The sequence below is a fragment of the Athene cunicularia genome, assembly GCF_003259725.1.
Source record: "Athene cunicularia isolate RWA chromosome 4 unlocalized genomic scaffold, athCun1 chr4_part1, whole genome shotgun sequence".
Taxonomy (NCBI): Eukaryota; Metazoa; Chordata; class Aves; order Strigiformes; family Strigidae; genus Athene; species Athene cunicularia.
Genome location: NW_020799098.1, coordinates 5198227 through 5215816, shown reverse-complemented (window position 1 = coordinate 5215816; position 17590 = coordinate 5198227).

Sequence of the window (17590 nt, the reverse complement as noted above, 5' to 3'; positions counted from 1 at the left end):
GGGGGGGGGGAGCCTTGATTGTTTCATCCTTCAGAGGGTTGCCAGGATAACATGAAATATAAACAGCAGGATCAAAAATCTTTATACAGAATCACAATTAGTTTCATCCAGAAGCATTTTCTCTTCTGAGACTCCAGTGAAGACTTTCTTTGTTCAGTCATTCAAGCTTTAAGCAGATCCAACATTTCTTGTTGGACACAGGATATTCTTGTCACAATGCTAAAGATTTTGTCTTTTGGACTGTCTCACTGACCCCTTTCTTCCCATCCTGTCTGCAAGAAGCAAAGTGGCATTTTTGACCCTTAATTGAAGCAGTTAACGCAGTCACCTAAATTAAAGACTTTCCTTGAGTTCCTCTGCAGTTTATGTAAACACAATATAAGTTTTGTAAAAATTAGTGAGTGCTTGCCTAGGATGTACAAAACCTGCAAGCTCTACAACCGAGCTGCTCTGAGCAGCATAAAGCATGTTTAAATAACCTCTTCATACACCCATGAACTTTGAGAGCTTTCTACTTATAAAGATAATAATGAAAGGGTTTATTTTCAGGGGAAGGAAAGCCTTGCTTAAGTCACTTTTTTTTTTTTTTTTTTTTTTTTTTTTTCCCCCCAGAGTATTAGATGACAACAGTTATTGCAGTCTAGCAATCCTTTCTTTATGGCTGGCTGTCTCTCTCTTAGTGTCTAAAGGCACTGCCCAAGACCACTGTGGATTCTGGTTTTATTGGTGTAAATACTCAAGAAAAGTAAATATTTTCTTAAGGTTAACTTACAAACCAAACACTTGGGAAAACCCAAGTGTCTCAGATATTAATGACTATATATTCGCAGTCACCTGAGAGGGAGGAAAGTCCTCTTACTATGATAAACACAATTTATAATAATAAACACAATTTAAAAAGGAAAGAGGACCAAACAGAATCAAGATTAAAAGAAACATATGAGTTATAGTAAACTAGAACTGGCTTCTCAACTATCAGTTCTATTTTATCCATTCTACCATTCCTTCTTGCATCTTATCTGATGCATATCTGTTGATTTCAAAAGGCTGGAAAAAGCAAAAAATGTCAGAAAAAGTTTTTATTTTCTCTGTTAAATCAACAGGTATGACTAGCGGTGCCCAAAACCCAGCTCTGTTTAGTCAGAAATTATCACTTTAATACAGTAATCTTAGAGTACATAAATGGCACATTGACTCATGATGTGTTACTCAAATATTGTAATGTGTTGTTATACTTTATATTTGTGAAAAACATCCTTCCTTAAGCTCAGTTGGACTCAGGATCTTTCAGATTCACCTCAGAAACAGCCCACAGACTTTCTGGTGAGATCATTTTTAGCCAGGTCTGACTCACTGAAGTTTTTTTTTTTCACCAAAAGGCAGATGAAATTAATGGTGGTAGAAATTTCCTTTAATCAAATTTGTTTGACCTTTAAAGTCCATAGGAAACCTTGGCTTAAGGAAGCCAGATGCACTTCACAGAATTAAGGTATTTTTGCTTTCCTCCCACATAAAATGAACAAATTACGGACTGCATTTCTCAGTCTAGACTGCTTTTATTTTGGAGAACAAGGAATGAAGAAACAGAAAATGTCTATGAATGTGAGGGAAAGTACACAGTGATTCACTGTAACAATTTGCAGAACAACATAAAAATAGTGGTTGAGTCACAGCTGACCTTTCAGAAAACGTAGCTCCTCATCTACATTTAAAAGAGTGCAATATACTAAAACCAGAACACAGACTTATTATGTTGCCCAAGCCTTGCATCAGAATTAAGGTAGTAGAGGTCTTTTATTCTGTAAGGTGACAAACTAAATTGATCTATTGTCATTCTTTGTTTTCCCCAAACTCTTATATTCTCCGGGATAGCTGACTGGTTTTATTCAGGTTGTTTGGGGTAGCTGCTTTAGCCTGGGTCTAATTCCAGCAGAATACCATTATCATGTCTGAGGAAATAGAGTGGACATAGGATCTTTTTTCTGAGTCATATTTGGTTTTGCAATCTGGATTTGAGGATTCAGTGCCACAGCTACTCCCTTCTCCCATGTGAGTGAAGTCAACCCCCTGTTAAACCAATTACAAAGTAGTTCATGTGCCAGCCTGGCTTTCACTAGGGTGCCTGCCTGATGTGGTTTGAATTCATGTCTCCATGAACGTTTCTCACGTCCTGAGCTATGGGTAAATTTGTGATCTAGTTTTGACCCATTTATTTCTCTACATAAGAAGATCAATGAGCTCAAAAGAGAGATTGTAAGAGATCTGGAAAACCTCTGCTCTCACTGGAGGGAAAATATTAACTTTTACACATGATCCAATTCCAGTAGATGAAGAATGTGAATGTGAAGAATGGAAGGTCTTCCACACCTTGGGAAACTGTCCTAGATACTGACTTATCAGCCAAAAAGTTAAGAATGATCTTCCACACCTCCATGACATTTAAGCTGGGGAACAAAGTGCTCTGAGCAGGAGCAGCCCTACGCCGTTTAAGTAGAAGAATTACTTTCTCTGTTGTGTCCCACAGCAACGGGTGGCGTTCCCCTGGGGAGGGCCAACTGGAATGAATGCCTCCTTCCAGCACCTTGAAGAGCTGCACAGAGGCACTCACCTGGCTCCAGAAGCCACATGGCTGGATATTTCACCACTGCAAGAGGTCCAGCTGATGCAGCTAGATCATCTGAAATCAGAGCAGGGGACATACTAGCTCTGATAAACCCCAGGTGGGATGTGCAGGTCCTTAAGAGTTTAGTCACAAGATAGGAAAGCAAGAAGTTCCTCTCAGTCAAGAATCAGATGACCCCCCATGCCTGTAGGTGAATTTAAAGAAGCTTGAGTGACGTAGGGTTTCCAGAGATACCCTTGTCCTTCATGAAATTGATCTTCCTTTAGCACACAAGACAAATGAAACCTTTGTCCACTTTCTGGCTGAGCCTTCATTAACCACTTTGTGTTGGAAGCAGTTTGTTAAGCTAGGTCTTAGTAAGTCTCAGAGAACAATTTGAGTAACCAATTAAAAAAAAAATATATCCATAAATACATGCTCTATAGCAAATTAAACATGTTTGTAATGAAGAACAATAAGACAGCACTAACAGTGGTGACTATGCTACTTCTCTGCACTATCCCGTCATTGAAGACAATTACTGGTCTATTAGCATTGCAGTAAAAAGACAAATTAAGCAATAGTTGTAACAGTTAGGATACTTGAAGAACTCATCTGGTCACTCTAAAGGGAAATGTTATGTAGGAGACTAAAGATATCAGACCATTGCAAAGCTTCTTATTGCAATTACGAGAAGTCATCGGTGAACTGATTAAAAAATTATTTATGCTAGTTAGGGGACAATGTTCTTTTTTCTTCAGCATTGTGAATTCTGTTTTCATTATTTCCTGTACTGGAGACACTCAGAAATATGTCAGTGCTTCCGAGCATGTAATATAATTTTCACATGGATATGACCTTGCTTTATCAAACCTGCCTTTAAGTGTTGAGACACATATGCACACATCATTCAGTTAGTTAGTGAGTTATTTAGTTAGCTATTTGTATTTCAAAACTTCATGTAATTTTTTTTTTTTTTTAAATAATACTTGGTTTCAGGAGAATGGTTAAGTTCAGAATTAGGGGAATTAGGTGGTTGAAGACCTAGGGAATGATGGTTCTGCTATGGTGTGTCTTGATAGTCATCTTGCAATACAATACGTAATGTGAATTCTAGTACCTTGGGACAGAGTGCCCTTGAGATCCAACTGTCAGTGTTAAGATCCACTTGCAAAATTTTATTGATGTAATTATTTTTGCAATGGTTAACCTGGAACACTTCTGTAGTAAGAAACCTGCAAACAAGTGTTACTTTAACAAGGAGTTTCCGTCTTGCTTTGGAGTGAGTTGCATCCCACCTTACTCTGTGTAAAAAGTAGGTGTTGAGGCTAAGCTGCTCTTCTAGGCTGATAGAAGATAAACCATCCTGATATAGTTGCTTCAGACTGGTGGGAAGAATTTCCCTTTGGAAGCTACCTCTCCTGTAAAGAATTCAAGACCACATATTTAGTGGCAGAGCAGACTGACAGTAAGCCACGGAGGTGCATTTCCAGATTGCCAGGTGAGATAAACCTTATTCTTCCCAAATCAGCTAGTGCTAATTTCCAACACAGAGCCAGCCAGATAAGTTTTTCTTGTATATGCTCCATTAAGATCGCCTTCTTTTTCGATGAGAACGCATTATTGACTGCCTTCGTTGGGCACAACAGGTTGCAGCCAGGCAGCTGACTATCAGAGAAATTATGCTGTTCATGTTCTAGCTGGATGGTGGCTACTAATTGGATGCTAGCTCAAATTACATCTTGACTGCCTGCAGCTGTGAATTTGCAATGCTGCATACTTTATATGCCCATTCAATCATATTCACTCAGATTCCTGTCCAATTTTTAACGTTTACAAAAATCTAAGCACCAAGCTTCCAGGAATGAATGTAGGTGGTCTAAGTGCTCACATCGCTGTCCCATGATACATTTGGGTTTAAAAAAGATTCCTACAATCATATTTCAGAGGATAATTCATCTCACCTGTTTTAGGAACCTATTTCAGAATAACTTGTGTATGTACCATTTGCTCAGATTTTTGTCTCTGTTCTCCATTAATAACAGATCTTTCCTTGGTTTTAAAAACTAGAAATATAAACTTTTAAAAAAATGATCATATCCTGCTGTCCTTTACAGTGTGCATTTATTTAATATAGTTATGCCACATGATACAAATTATAACTTGGTCTTCTTTCTCTGTGTTGACATAAATCTCAATTTCCCCACTGGGTGTAATCGCAGGCCTCATGCAAGAGGATTTAGATGCACCAAGAGAACAAAGGCTAATAAAACACCATTCTGAAGATGGAATATCTCATGTCTTTTATCTAATTTTCTTCCCTGTTCTTCCTCTGACTTCAGTATTAGATGAGTTGGACCATTAGTTATTTTTATTATACTGACAAAGGGTAGCGACACAAGTTGGCTTTGACTGAGGCATAAAATCCCTGCAAAGATGGAGACTTCACTTAGATAATGGCTAAACCAGGGAGGAACTGTGTGGAGTGCTGTCCGCAAAGGCCAGGATATAGAGGAGTGAATTATCCCACCTACTCTACTAAGGTAGCAAAATGGATTTCACTCCAGTCTTCAACTCAAAGCCTGGCGAAACCTCTCAAGACTTGGTGTGTGTGTTTTCTTTTCTCCTTACTGATCGAAAAGGGAAAAGAGGAAAAGGTCAGGGTCACCTTTGATCATGACAAGGCTTTTGTCCATTCTTCACAGATGCTAAATTTGCAAAAAGTTAAAGTATCTTAGATACAAGCTTTATTGTTGCTGCACAAAGTCACCACGCACGCTCCAGATGATGATTTCCATCTAAATCATGACTTTGTGGCACAAGCGGAATAGCTTGATCTGGCACGTCTCTTCCATTTTGTATGGATGGCACTTTCCAAATGCCTTGGAAACCCTCATTCTGTGCACGTGTGGCATTCGGGACTGCATTTCTTATTGCATCCATTAAGTTCATGCCCACAAAGGTAACTTTTAGAGATCTGGGTATCACTTTAAATTGTCTCAGGATGGGGTTGAGTTTGAGAAAGAGCTGGAGGTCTCAGAAGGGCTTTCTTGGAAAGGAGCGACTTTGCAGGAGGATCTGACATTTCTCAGCAGGAGACAGTCTGGGTAGTGGGAAATTCACCATTGCCTGTGATTTAGACTGATTTCTTTTTATGAGCCAATGTTCAGCAGAAGTGCTTTTGTATGTGGTTATACGGCTCATAAGCATGGAGGGCTGCTTATTCCCATTGCTTACAGTCAGCGGTGGTCCCCCAGGTACCTCATGGGCATGAGATGGATTTTTGCCTCAGGACAGCCCTGTGAAGAAGAACAAGATGAAACTATATTTAAATGGCTTTCACAGAGTCACAAAACCAGTAAGGGGGTGGGGTGCATGGTGGGAACTAGACTCCCATCATCATCTGTGTGACAGAGACTCACAGCAAATCCTAACCCCTCACGTCTCTCTGTCAGGGGATGTCAGGTGTCCTCCAGCCCCTGGATACCTGTGTGCCCTCCAATTTCTTCTCCCCCAAAGCACAATTTCAGCTGCATCCTTCCCTCCTCCAGGGCTTTGTTTGTCCTTGTGGCTTCTGCAGGTCCCTCGAGCTGTTCCTTCAGCCCTTGGAAACAAGAGTGGCAGCAACACTGACACATGTGCCGCTCAGACCATGCAGCAAATCCAACAGTTTGATTAAGAAAGCCTGGCCCCAGGACTCAGCAGTGTTTTGGCAACAAGCTGGGAGGGAAAAGATGGTCATCCAGCTAATTATCCCACAGATATGCTCTGGTATAGCTGACCGGTCAGGCCTAGGAAAACAAACCTCCTTATGGCACCAGTTCCTCTGTTAAAGCCCTTAAAATCCACCTGCAATATCTGCCTTTTCCCCTGTTGCCTCTCTTTGCTTATTTCTCCCTCACTAGTAGTAAGTGCAACTCATGTAAATAGCTGAGGAGCCCATGCCCTCTCACATTTCTCTCTGTGATTCATTATTATTAATAACTGGGATATTTTTGGCTTTCGCTCATCAGGCAGCTTGTACCAAATAAGCAGCCTGCCTTTCAGTGTTGCCAATCAAGCTTTTCATTCTGCTTATCAGAGCAGAATGCCTCGTCCCGTTAGTGGCTCCGCTACATTCCTGCTGCTGCCGTTACCCTTACCTGAAGCATACATTTGGACTTGAATGTATGCATGTGTGCGTATATATAGAGGGACAATAAATATGGGAGCAGCTCACATTTTCCAAGCCCTTCTCTTTTGGAGACAGCAGCAAAGACTGCTGCGACTGCAGCACCGAGACCAATAAACATGCTCCATATGGCGCCTGCCTTTTGACAGAGTGCTCCTTGGCTTGGGGAGTCCTGGGACTGCTGTGGCAATTTTCAGTGTGCTTTACAGTGGGTTTGTTTTTATTTCGAGTTTGAAAATCTATGCAGTGCAGAGGGGGTGGAGGGTGGCTGTTAAAACGACATAAATAGTGGTATCAAACCAGATGGGAAAAGCAGGGTAGAGAAGGGAAAACAAACAGGATGATAAATGTTAACCTTATAAAGATGTGCAATTTTGTCCTTGGTGGCTTCTTTGGTGTCTGGGTTGTTGTTTTTTGTTTGTGTGGTTGGTTTTTTTTTTTTATTTATTTTATTTTTTAATTAACTGTGAGGGGTATTTTTTTCCTACTGTGTGAGTTTTAACTCTTAAATCTCTGAGGTGCATGTCAGCAATGCCTCGTAGGACACGGACTGTGTGTGGGTTAAGTTACACGACCCACCTATTTGTATGGGATTATAGCACTGATGCTTTAAGAGGAAAGCCAACTACTAATGCATGACAATGTCAGGCAAGTACCAATAATTTAACCAAGACACCACTAACATAAGCAAATAGAAAACACTTTGATCACTCCTGAATCCTACAGGAGACTCAGGTGCAGCAGAAAACCAGTTAACAGAGCAGGATACTAGTATTAGCTAAGTCTTAAGTAAATATCACATATCTTCCTGTGGCTGACCACCAGGTTGTCTCACAGGAATCCCCGCAATGCAAAGCAAACTGTTGTGATCTTATCCTGAGAGTGGAAATGCCCTCTGTATTTGGTCTCAACTGCACTTGCATGTTCTCAAGACTGAGCACTGGAAAAACTTGGGGTGTCACTTAATCCATGCCTTTTCTCTCTGCTTTAAGAACATCCATTTCTGCTTCATGTGCGTTTCCCTGCTTGGCTCTAAGTGGATCAGCCATGAGGACTCAGACCATTATTTCATGCCCAGCACATCTCCGAGCACAGAGAATGTGCTGTCACCAGTTACCATGCATCACTGAACTGCAGTAATTTGCCATGTGCCATGTGAAATAATGTAACTTAAATTAACCCTCTTTCCCTGTGAGCAAAGCTAAATCAATTTGCTGTACATTTGCCTTGGGCTGAGGGTGCGCACAGGGACAAGGATGGTGGTTTGCATGAAGTGTGCCGGCTTGTTAAGCCATGATAGTTGTGTCACCTCATCATTATTGCCATGGTGAAAGCTCTATTTTAAAATTTAACATAATTTATCTAATCCACCTTCTGACATTAAAAAAAAAGGTAAGGTTCAAGTTCCTCTTTCCCAGCCTGCCTTCTCAGTCCAGTTTTCGCATACATCCCCCATACTGGACTGTTGTCACCACAACCAGTCCCTTTTGTCAAGAAAGTGTGGAGAGCCCCACATCAGTAAGTCCCAGTGAGGACCTGGCTCCATCCTTTCTTTCCTTTCCTATTTTTTTCTAAAAGATGGCAGAGAAAATACTTGCCTCCCCCTGAGGCTATTCTTCTCCCTTCCTTCCTTTGCAAGATCCCTTTCTTATTTTTAATCTTTTTTACCTTTTATCTTCTTGTCCTAACACGAGTGCAGAAGCACCGGAGTGGGCCTTGCCCCAGCTCACTGCTTTGCTCAGTGAAGTGTTGATGAATTGGCCATGTCTCCAGCAAGCAGAGTGGAAAATTTAAATATTGAGGAGGCAAAGGTGAAAGGTCCTCAAAGCTAATGGAAGCAGCAGTCTGTAAGGAAAAAGGACAACTTCACAACCTGCTTTTCTTGTCTATTGTTCAAGCCAGGGCAGCATTAAAGTTTAGTAGATGCCTTGTTTAGAATTTTCATTTAAATTTAATTGAGGCAAACAACAAGAATCGTGACAGCATGTTTCTCCATAGATCTTTGCAGTAATTTAATCTTGATGAAGGTCAAAAGGAAATGGACTTTGCTTCAGGTTATTGTTAATTTTTACTTTTTTTTTTTTTTTTTTTTTTTTTTTTTTTTTTTTTTTTTTTTTTTTTTTTTTTCTGCAGATGGGCCTGAGACCATAAAACTTCCTCCTCCACTAGTGAGCTTAATGTATTTCAACCCAAAATCTTCCCCCCCATCACTCTCCACATATCACCCTGCCAATTCAGATCCTTTTGCAGCACTTTCAGTCACTTGTTAAAATGTTCTGTTATTTCTTATGCAAGCTGGCAACTACAAGAGCATGGTGTGTCTGATGCCAATGTTGTTCATGTGAACTGAGTGTTACACTTGCAGTTTATCTTATTTGTAGTCCTAAATTGACACTTGCAGAAGGTCACTGATCGTATGCAAAGGCAGTTTAAAAATGGCAGGAAGACACTGAATATTATTCCGATTACTTTTTGGGTCACAATCCTTATGCCCACCTTCCTTCTGCTCCCTAGAAGGAGTTGGGAACTTGTGTTGTGTAGCCTGTCTTGTGCCTCAGGGCAAAATAATTTGTGTTTAAGGAGAAGATAAGGAAATCTGTGGGAAGTGATGGTCTCCTGAGGAGTGGTGGGGGCTGCCTGAAATTCCAACACATCCAGATTTGATTTAGTTTGAGAACAATCTCTAAAACAAAGATGGTGATGTTCATGTAAGTGGAACTACTACCTAGTGTAAGATTTACTACCAGTTTTGACATACAAGCTTCAACAACAGTGAGGCAGGTATCTATAAGTCATGGCAGGTCTACACAGGTCAGTATTTGATTGGGAGGTCACTGGTGGTGCCCAGAAAACTGTTGTAATGTCACAGCACCAGGTGCACTGGTGTGCTTTATCGTAACCGAAGAACAGGGAGACAGATTTACATTTGAGTGCGCCAAGGTGTCGTACTCTGAGCAGGGGGATGCCATGGTGCAATAGGCTGATAAAACTATGTTTTAAAGGTCGAAGTCTGGAACAGAATGAATGCCAATACACAACTACTTGCCTGTCTTTGTAGCTAGATCCTGAGCTGCTGTAAATCAGGAGCCAGGCTCAGATGTGGTGTATTTATGGAAGTGATTCATTCCAGCTGAAGGTCAGACAGGTCTGCTCTCCTTCCATTGAAGACTAGCTCCCTTGCACCACCCCAAAAGCAAAAACCAGTGATATTAGAAATCCAGTCCACAAGAAAGGAGGGACGATAGTTGCAAATCTCTCACGCGTTCCCTGAAATCTCCCTGAATCCCCAAAAGACCTTAAAATTCAGATTTTGCCAGCCTGTGGTATCTTGACTGAAAGTTTTTTGTACACCAGGGAAGAGGAAGGGAATGATACATCTTACACATGGTAGCATGTTGCAGTCCCCTGAGGCTTGAACAGACCATGGACCATCTGGATTTTTGTAATGTGAAGTTCAATTAAAATGTTTTGATGTTAACCACATGCAATTTTTGAGGATACAATTATTTTCTCTCCAGCTTTCTGTCTATCTCTATTCTATTAAAAAAAAAAAAAAAAAAGCATGAAAGTCCACATGAATTCAATCATCATATTAATATACATATAGGAATTATTATTTTTTTACTAAATAAAAGCTACTGAAGTATGACTGTTGCCTTAAGGAGCTAGAAAATAAGCTTTGGAAACAGGGTTGACTTTCTAGACCTGTGTATTGAAGACTGACGTGAATAAGGAAACTTGCTGTCACTGGACAAACCTTTATATGTGATATTGCCAGCATATATTCTTCTTGGGTCAAACTTTTTATCTGACAGCTCCAGGACCCTTGACAAGTGGTTAGAAAAGCCAGTCTCCTATCAGTCATCTTAGATTTGCCCCATATTGATCTACGTGTCCATTGAGACAGATATACTGGTCTGCAAACAAGAAATGGTGGGAAACCATTGCTCAAAGCACCTGCCCCTCATTGTCCAGCCACATCCCAGTGGAAGGTGGAGCTGGGCAACAGTCTTGAAAGGACCTTTGTGAGGAGCATGAGGCACCTTCAACAAAGTTCCTTCCAATCTGTGCTGGAAGCAGTTCTTGGGACATACACAGTTGGAGGTCTTTTGATATAAGGAAATAGACATGGGCAAAACTTTCCAGCTGGTTGTCTGATTTTCTATCTTGTGCAAGGATTTTTTTTTCATTTTGATTGACTGATGCTCATGATCAGGAATCTACAGTATTGTGGGTGCAGGCAGGGCAACATGTCACTTGGTCCTGAGGACTTTCTCTGGTGGCTGTTTGTGTGTGCAAAGCCATTTGAATGGCATCACTGCGTGACAGATCCCACTCTTGTGCTCAGCAAAGTTCTAGCTCTTTAAGTAAAAGCATATGCAAAAGGCGAAGCGAGGTGATCTCTGTTTAATTAATTCAGCCCAGGTTCACGCACCCAGTCCCATGACTGTGCATAGTTCACCCCATAGATCAAGTAGACACTTCGGATGCAGTTAGAATGTGCTGAACTTCAGATGTACTGTGTGATTTTACTGCATGCAAGCTAGGATGATTTTAATAGCCAAATCCCCATCTCACATAAATTGGCATGATGCTCTAAATCGTTTGATAGTTTAATACTTTGAAGTTGCCTTCTTTATATTGATGAAAAAAGGACAGTCACATTGATGCAGGTCCTGATTCTGTTATTCAGTTCATTGTTGTTAACTGGGACGAACTTCATTTTTACCGAGTGAGGGATTAGATTTCATTTCATTGTAAAGTAGGCTGGAGAAACAGATCAGCAACCTGTTTTGAATTTAGCTCAGGCTGGTACTCTACCTTATTTTACTCTGGTCCAAAACATCTCTAGTCGAGCTCTTTTTTGAATTCCATGTTTGTTGGGGAATATCTCCACATCTTTTCTCTTTGGATTTCTGGCTGGAGCTGCCAGCTTTGAAATTTGCAGTGATGTGATGGGTGCCAACAGAGCATTCTAAAATAAATAAATCAGTGAGTACATTAGCTGTTTTCCCTGGAGTACAGAACACCAGCTTCATCTCTGAAAGAGGCAATACAATTCTCTTATAATTAAACGTAAGTTACATTGCTCACAACAAAACTTTCGAAATGTGTTTAAAAATGGCTTCTGTGGGAAGTCTTTAAAGCTTAGTTTAAGCAGATGAGTATTGCTACTGAAATAAAAGAGGATTATTCATGTGCTTACAGATGAGTGCATGCATAAATGCTAGCAAGATTTAAGTCTGGGATTTTATGTTAAAGTAAAAAAAAAAAAGTAACAAATTTCACCTACTTTTTGCTTTGCTTTACTTACATTTTATGCCAAGATAATAAGCACACTGTGAAAAACTATAGTGCTTGAGTCAAAGTATATGGGGTTATTTATATTGCCTTTCACAGGCTTTTTAATTACTCCAAATAATGGTAGGGTGCAGGTAATTCTCAGTTTAAATTCTCAAGCTACAGAACCCTGGAAAACATTGCAATTTGAATCCCAAATATTCCACAGTCTTCAAGCAAATGTCTTCCTGGCCAGATCTGGGATAAATTGTTTTATTTATGTTGATTGATCTTGGATTATTACAGAACATTGAGATTTACTCAAGCTACCCTGAATGCCTAAAAATACTTTGTGACCCAGATTGAGAGAGATCAAGGAAACAAGGTTTGCTTTTTCCATTAAACAGGAAAAGCAGCTGTGGTCATTTGAAAGATGCTCAAAGTTTGGTTGTACTAACTATTGATCAGTCAGTGAGATTTGAAATAATTTATCAGGCAACGTTGCCTTTGCTTATGCATTGCTACATTAGAAATTTGCCACCGCTTATAGCTGTATACTTAAACTCAGGTGTCATCAGGATAAAGGGAAGGAGAAGGTGAAAGACAAGCAGTGAAGATTAACCTCTCTTCATACATGAGTACTGAAATAAGTGTTTTTAGCTGAATCCTCCAGGCTCTGCAATATGCTGAAATGAGGAGGAAATTGCAGAGGACAGTGGTGACTTTGGCATCCATAGTCCAGTGTGAAGGAGGCATGCCATGTAAAGCCTAGCAGACCAAAGGTGGTTTAATGTTCCTTTGCAGGGTTTTAAGTGCCTAACAGTAGTGACAGATAAGGTGCAGTTCAAGGTCAAATTCAGTGCTAACTCCTTTCTCTTCAAGGAAAAATGAAACCAAGGCAAAAAACCAAAAATGACATCTTCCTCCTTCAGTAACCAACACCAGAACAAAGAGCTTCTGAACCCAAATAATGCTTTTTTGGTAAAACATAAGCATGACTCAGAGTCTGCAAAAAACCCCCAGATGTACCTTGTCCAGTAGATGCAGCACCTTACATGGTGGGATTGCTCACCCTCAAAGTGGTGAATCCTACAATCTGTGTGAGCCATGATCATCAACACCGTTAATTATTGTTAGCTGCTAGATAAGGACTTCTTAGGCCACCATGACTTGATTGTGATGTCTGAAGAGGGCTTTGTTAAAAAGCATGTAAATAACCATTTGCTTTTCCACTGGATGGAAATCACCTCTTAGCAACTCCTCCTACCTGTCAACAGATCTGGCGTGTTATATAGGGACTTCTGCAGGGAAGATGGTGAAAGAGTTATCTAGATGCCTCCTGAGGTCCTCAGCTGTTTCAGGTGTATAAAATGAGGTGTTAAGTTATATGTCAAGGAGTCCCTGGCTTCAGTACTGAGTGGTGAAGATGTCTTGTTGGGTTGCTTTAAGCCATGACTTTCGTTGTTGTTGGTCACTCAGCCAGAGAAGACAGATAGAGGTCTTGGTGTAGTTCTCTTCCCTGATGAACTCCTCTGTGAGCAATAGGGCGTAATTCTTTCATCAGGAAATTTCTGTTTTGGAGGGTATCTGTGGAGGAATTTAACCTTTTCTCACCACTGCAATGACCTAGCAAGCTGAACCAGCTGCTTCCCAAAGCCAGAGTTTGATAGATCCTTGTGCAGTGAGGCAGAGGTAAAAAGCCAATGTTTATTTGTAGCCGTGTTGGGTCTCAAGAGGATTTGTGATTCCTCAGCCCAAGGGAACCCATTTTGACAACTCTTATTGAATACAGAGAGTGTGAGCATTGCACCCCCATTGTGAATCCATTAGGTCCTTGGAGACCACTCTGCTTGGGAAGATTCTGTCTCAGAATGGGTTTACCATGTACAAATAAATTGCTGCAAGAGGTAGGAACCCCCTAAGTCTTTAATTCCTGCACTGGTTAGGTTAATATTGTCAGAAGTGGATCTTAATATTCCATAATGTTGCCTTATCATTCAAAATAGTTAAAAAAACCCCCAACAAAACAAACCACTAGAAAGAAGAAACTTTCTTAGCAACCCCTGATAATGGAATATAGATTACAGTAATATTAGGACTTTTGAATCTTGACCTCAAGGAAATGAACATTAAGACAGATAAATAAGTACTGACAATTTTATTACCTATACACCATTTAAAACAACTAAGTGGAAAATCCTGAACTGACTATATTAAACCTCTCATTCCTTTACTCATGGAAATGAAGTAAAATAATCTATTTCAGACAGAAAGCTCATATTAGCTATGCCATTGGGACTACTGTGGGTAAATAGGTATGAGAGTGAAAATGCTGTTAAGTCTAAATTCTGCTTCCCAGCATCATGGTCTGTTGTACTGGAATGAAATGAAGCTCTTGGAAAACAAAACCAAAACTCAAATTCACAGCAGCAGCCCACATATTTAGTAGTGGATACAGAAAGGACAAGACTGTATTTTAATCAATAGCCAGAGGACTACAGCCTCTATGTAGTTTTGCTTTGGTTACAAGAACTCTATTTATGTCTTAAAGAGAGAGGAAAGGTCTTTGGTCTATATTTTTTCTGTACCTATATTCCTAAAGTGTTTAGAATAAGTAGGTTTTGGCTTTTATTTTACCTGGTATCTCTTGCTGCTTTCTCAGATCTGCAAATGTCAATCTGCTGAGAATGGAACCAGAAGAACTATAGGTAGGAAGGGCTAAAATTGCGGAAAGCATAATAGATATTCTGAAGACCTTTAAATTAACCCAGAATCTGAAATGTCCAACTTGATGGAAAGAATTATTTCCCTTTATGTCTGGAATCACAAAATTGTCACATGATATCTTTCTGAGCAAGATATCTCCCATGATTTGACACTATCTTGACATGATCATGTAAAAACCAATAGCAATAAAAACCCCTAGGGGACTTCTATATGATCTACCTCTTCTGGGAGAGAGATTTCTGGTTGATGGACAATGATGCTGGAGCATATGATATTGTGTTAGTAACTGGAGTAAGATTACAATAACAGCAATAATAATAGAAAAACACCTGCAAACATCTGACCACTAAGAAAAATCAGAACTCACTGGGAAAATGAAAAAGAAATATTCACCAGTGAAGAAGAAAATTCTACCCCAGAAACTTTAAGGAAGCTGCTTCTACCATCCCGGTCTAAGAGGGCAGTCTTTCTGGGCTAGAGCTTGCAGTTCCCAATTACCCAGATGGGTTAGATACAATTTAGACTGACTTATTGTAGAAATACTAGTAGCTTTTTCTCCTAAAGAGCAGTCAGTGTGCGGAGGCTTTCCATGCTCAAGTGCCTAAGTTACCAGGCCTTCATTTACAAATGCATTCGCACACATGCTATTTGTTGTGTTGGGGCTTTGCATCCAACTATGGCAGACTTCTTTTCTACCTGCTGCTATAGGCAGATTCCTCCACAGTTTGTGGGGATATCACCTGGAGGAAGGACTCCCCCACTCCTTCATAAAGGTCATTACATACACAAGGAAAAGACTATGAAGTTTTGACTTTTTCTCTGCCTCAGATGTCACAGCAGCTGCTTTGAGGCTGTTCTATCCTCTGAAGGAACATTCTGTCTCAGCAAGCGAAGAAAGGAAAAGAGAGATCCTACACCATTATAATTACTTGAGCAAAAATAAACACACATATGGTGTGACATTTTCCTAATGCTCGGATCTTATTTGGAAGTAAATGTATTAATTAAAGGGGAGAATAGAAAAGGGAAAAACAAACAACAATCCCTGAGTCATGAGAACACGACAAGCTGTCCTTTGAAAATGTTATTTTTATTTTTCAGTGACACTGGTGTTAAGTTATTAGGTGTTATAGTGTGTGCTTTCTTATTTGTTGTTAAAAAGCAATGATTTTCTTCCTCATTGCTTTTCTGGTTTATGTTTCAGTTTTGTTTATTTTTATACACAGCGCTGAGATAAGAAGAAAGATAACCCCCAGATAAAGAGCCAAATCAACATCTTTTTGTCCTTGAATCTCTCGAAAGCCGATGTTAAGCTTTCCGTGGTCTCATAAAAGATGTGATTCAGCTCTCGAGGGCAGGGTAGATGGTTTGGAATTCTCTTTGATTCTCTTTGATGGCGAAATTATTTTTTTATTTAAGCCACACTGCCCTTGTACTTAGGCTTTAAATGAAAACGTCTTTGACAATTGCCTTCAAGAATTCCAGGTAGAAATGCAGAGGGCAGTCTAGAAATGGCCATTCCAACAAATATTCACAACATTGACGCCACAGCAGTAACTAAGCAGAAACAAATCTTGACAGATTGAAAAACTCTATCTCTTTACATGGGAAAAATTAAAAAGAGAAATGGGTAAAAATCACATGTGTCTTCCCAACAGAGTGTATAAACTCAAGAATGGATGTAGCAGTAACTGAAGGAGGTCCCCTGGGGTTTTGTTATTGCTGCTGTTTTTCACATGACTATCTTCCTAGTTCTAGAGAATTGGAAAGCCATATGCCAACCCTGGGAAAAGACGGAGCCTTTACCATCTAGCTCCTTTTATATTTTACAGGCTCTTATAATTGTTTTCATAACTATAGGTCCACAATATTAAAATAAAAAGCTTTTGAAAGAACACAGTAATTGCTTTTTTGGTATTTTTCCTTGGTACTTTTCTACTTTCCTCTGTGAAGTTTTTCCTCATGGAAATATTTTAACTCCCCAGAAATGTAAAACAGTTCAATTTTATATTTTCCATTTTCTACTTTGCCTCTCCATTTCCACCCCCTTCTCTCCTTTCTCAGAAGAAAAAGAAGGAAATGAAAAAAAATTAAAAATTAAAACCTATAGATGCTGGAGGGAAAAACAAAATGCTGAAAAGCTTTTTTGTTCTTTATTTAAACATGAAGCCCCATTAGTAAATAATTACTTTCTTGTAAAGAAGTTTTCCTTCAGGAAAACACAACTTTTAGTTGAAAAAGATTTTAAATGCAAGCTTTAATCAGTTCTTGAGAAAAACACCACACTTCAGTCTAAAAGGATGTTTGTTTTATTTCCATTCTCTTGTAATTTCAGAAAATATACTAACTATAAGGCATCATGAAATAAATCATGATATATTTCAGTCAATTATATGTTGTAATAAAAACTCTGTAAGTGTTTTGAATCATGGCTGTTGTTGTGTTCTTTCAGAAGATCTCTCAAACTTCTTGCCTAATCTATGGAGCTGTTCACTCCCAGCACAGTTTTCAATCTATTCACTGTTGCAGAAGCCATCTGGTTTTCAACAGAGCCTTTCTCATAAGCTCAGTTTCTTTTTTCTTCTTCTGAGAAGCTTAAGCATATAAAGACTTTTTAAAGTAGAGTCAAGCTGTTTAAAATACAGTGCATGTTCTCTATGGAAAAACATGTTTCAAAACAAATTTTCAGATTTTCAACATTTTGTTTTCCCCACACTCCTTTAGAAAATCAAACCAAAAAAATCTAGTTTTCATTTGGATTTCCCCCTTTTTATTCTCTTCTCTGTTTTTTAAATTTTGTTTCCCCCCCA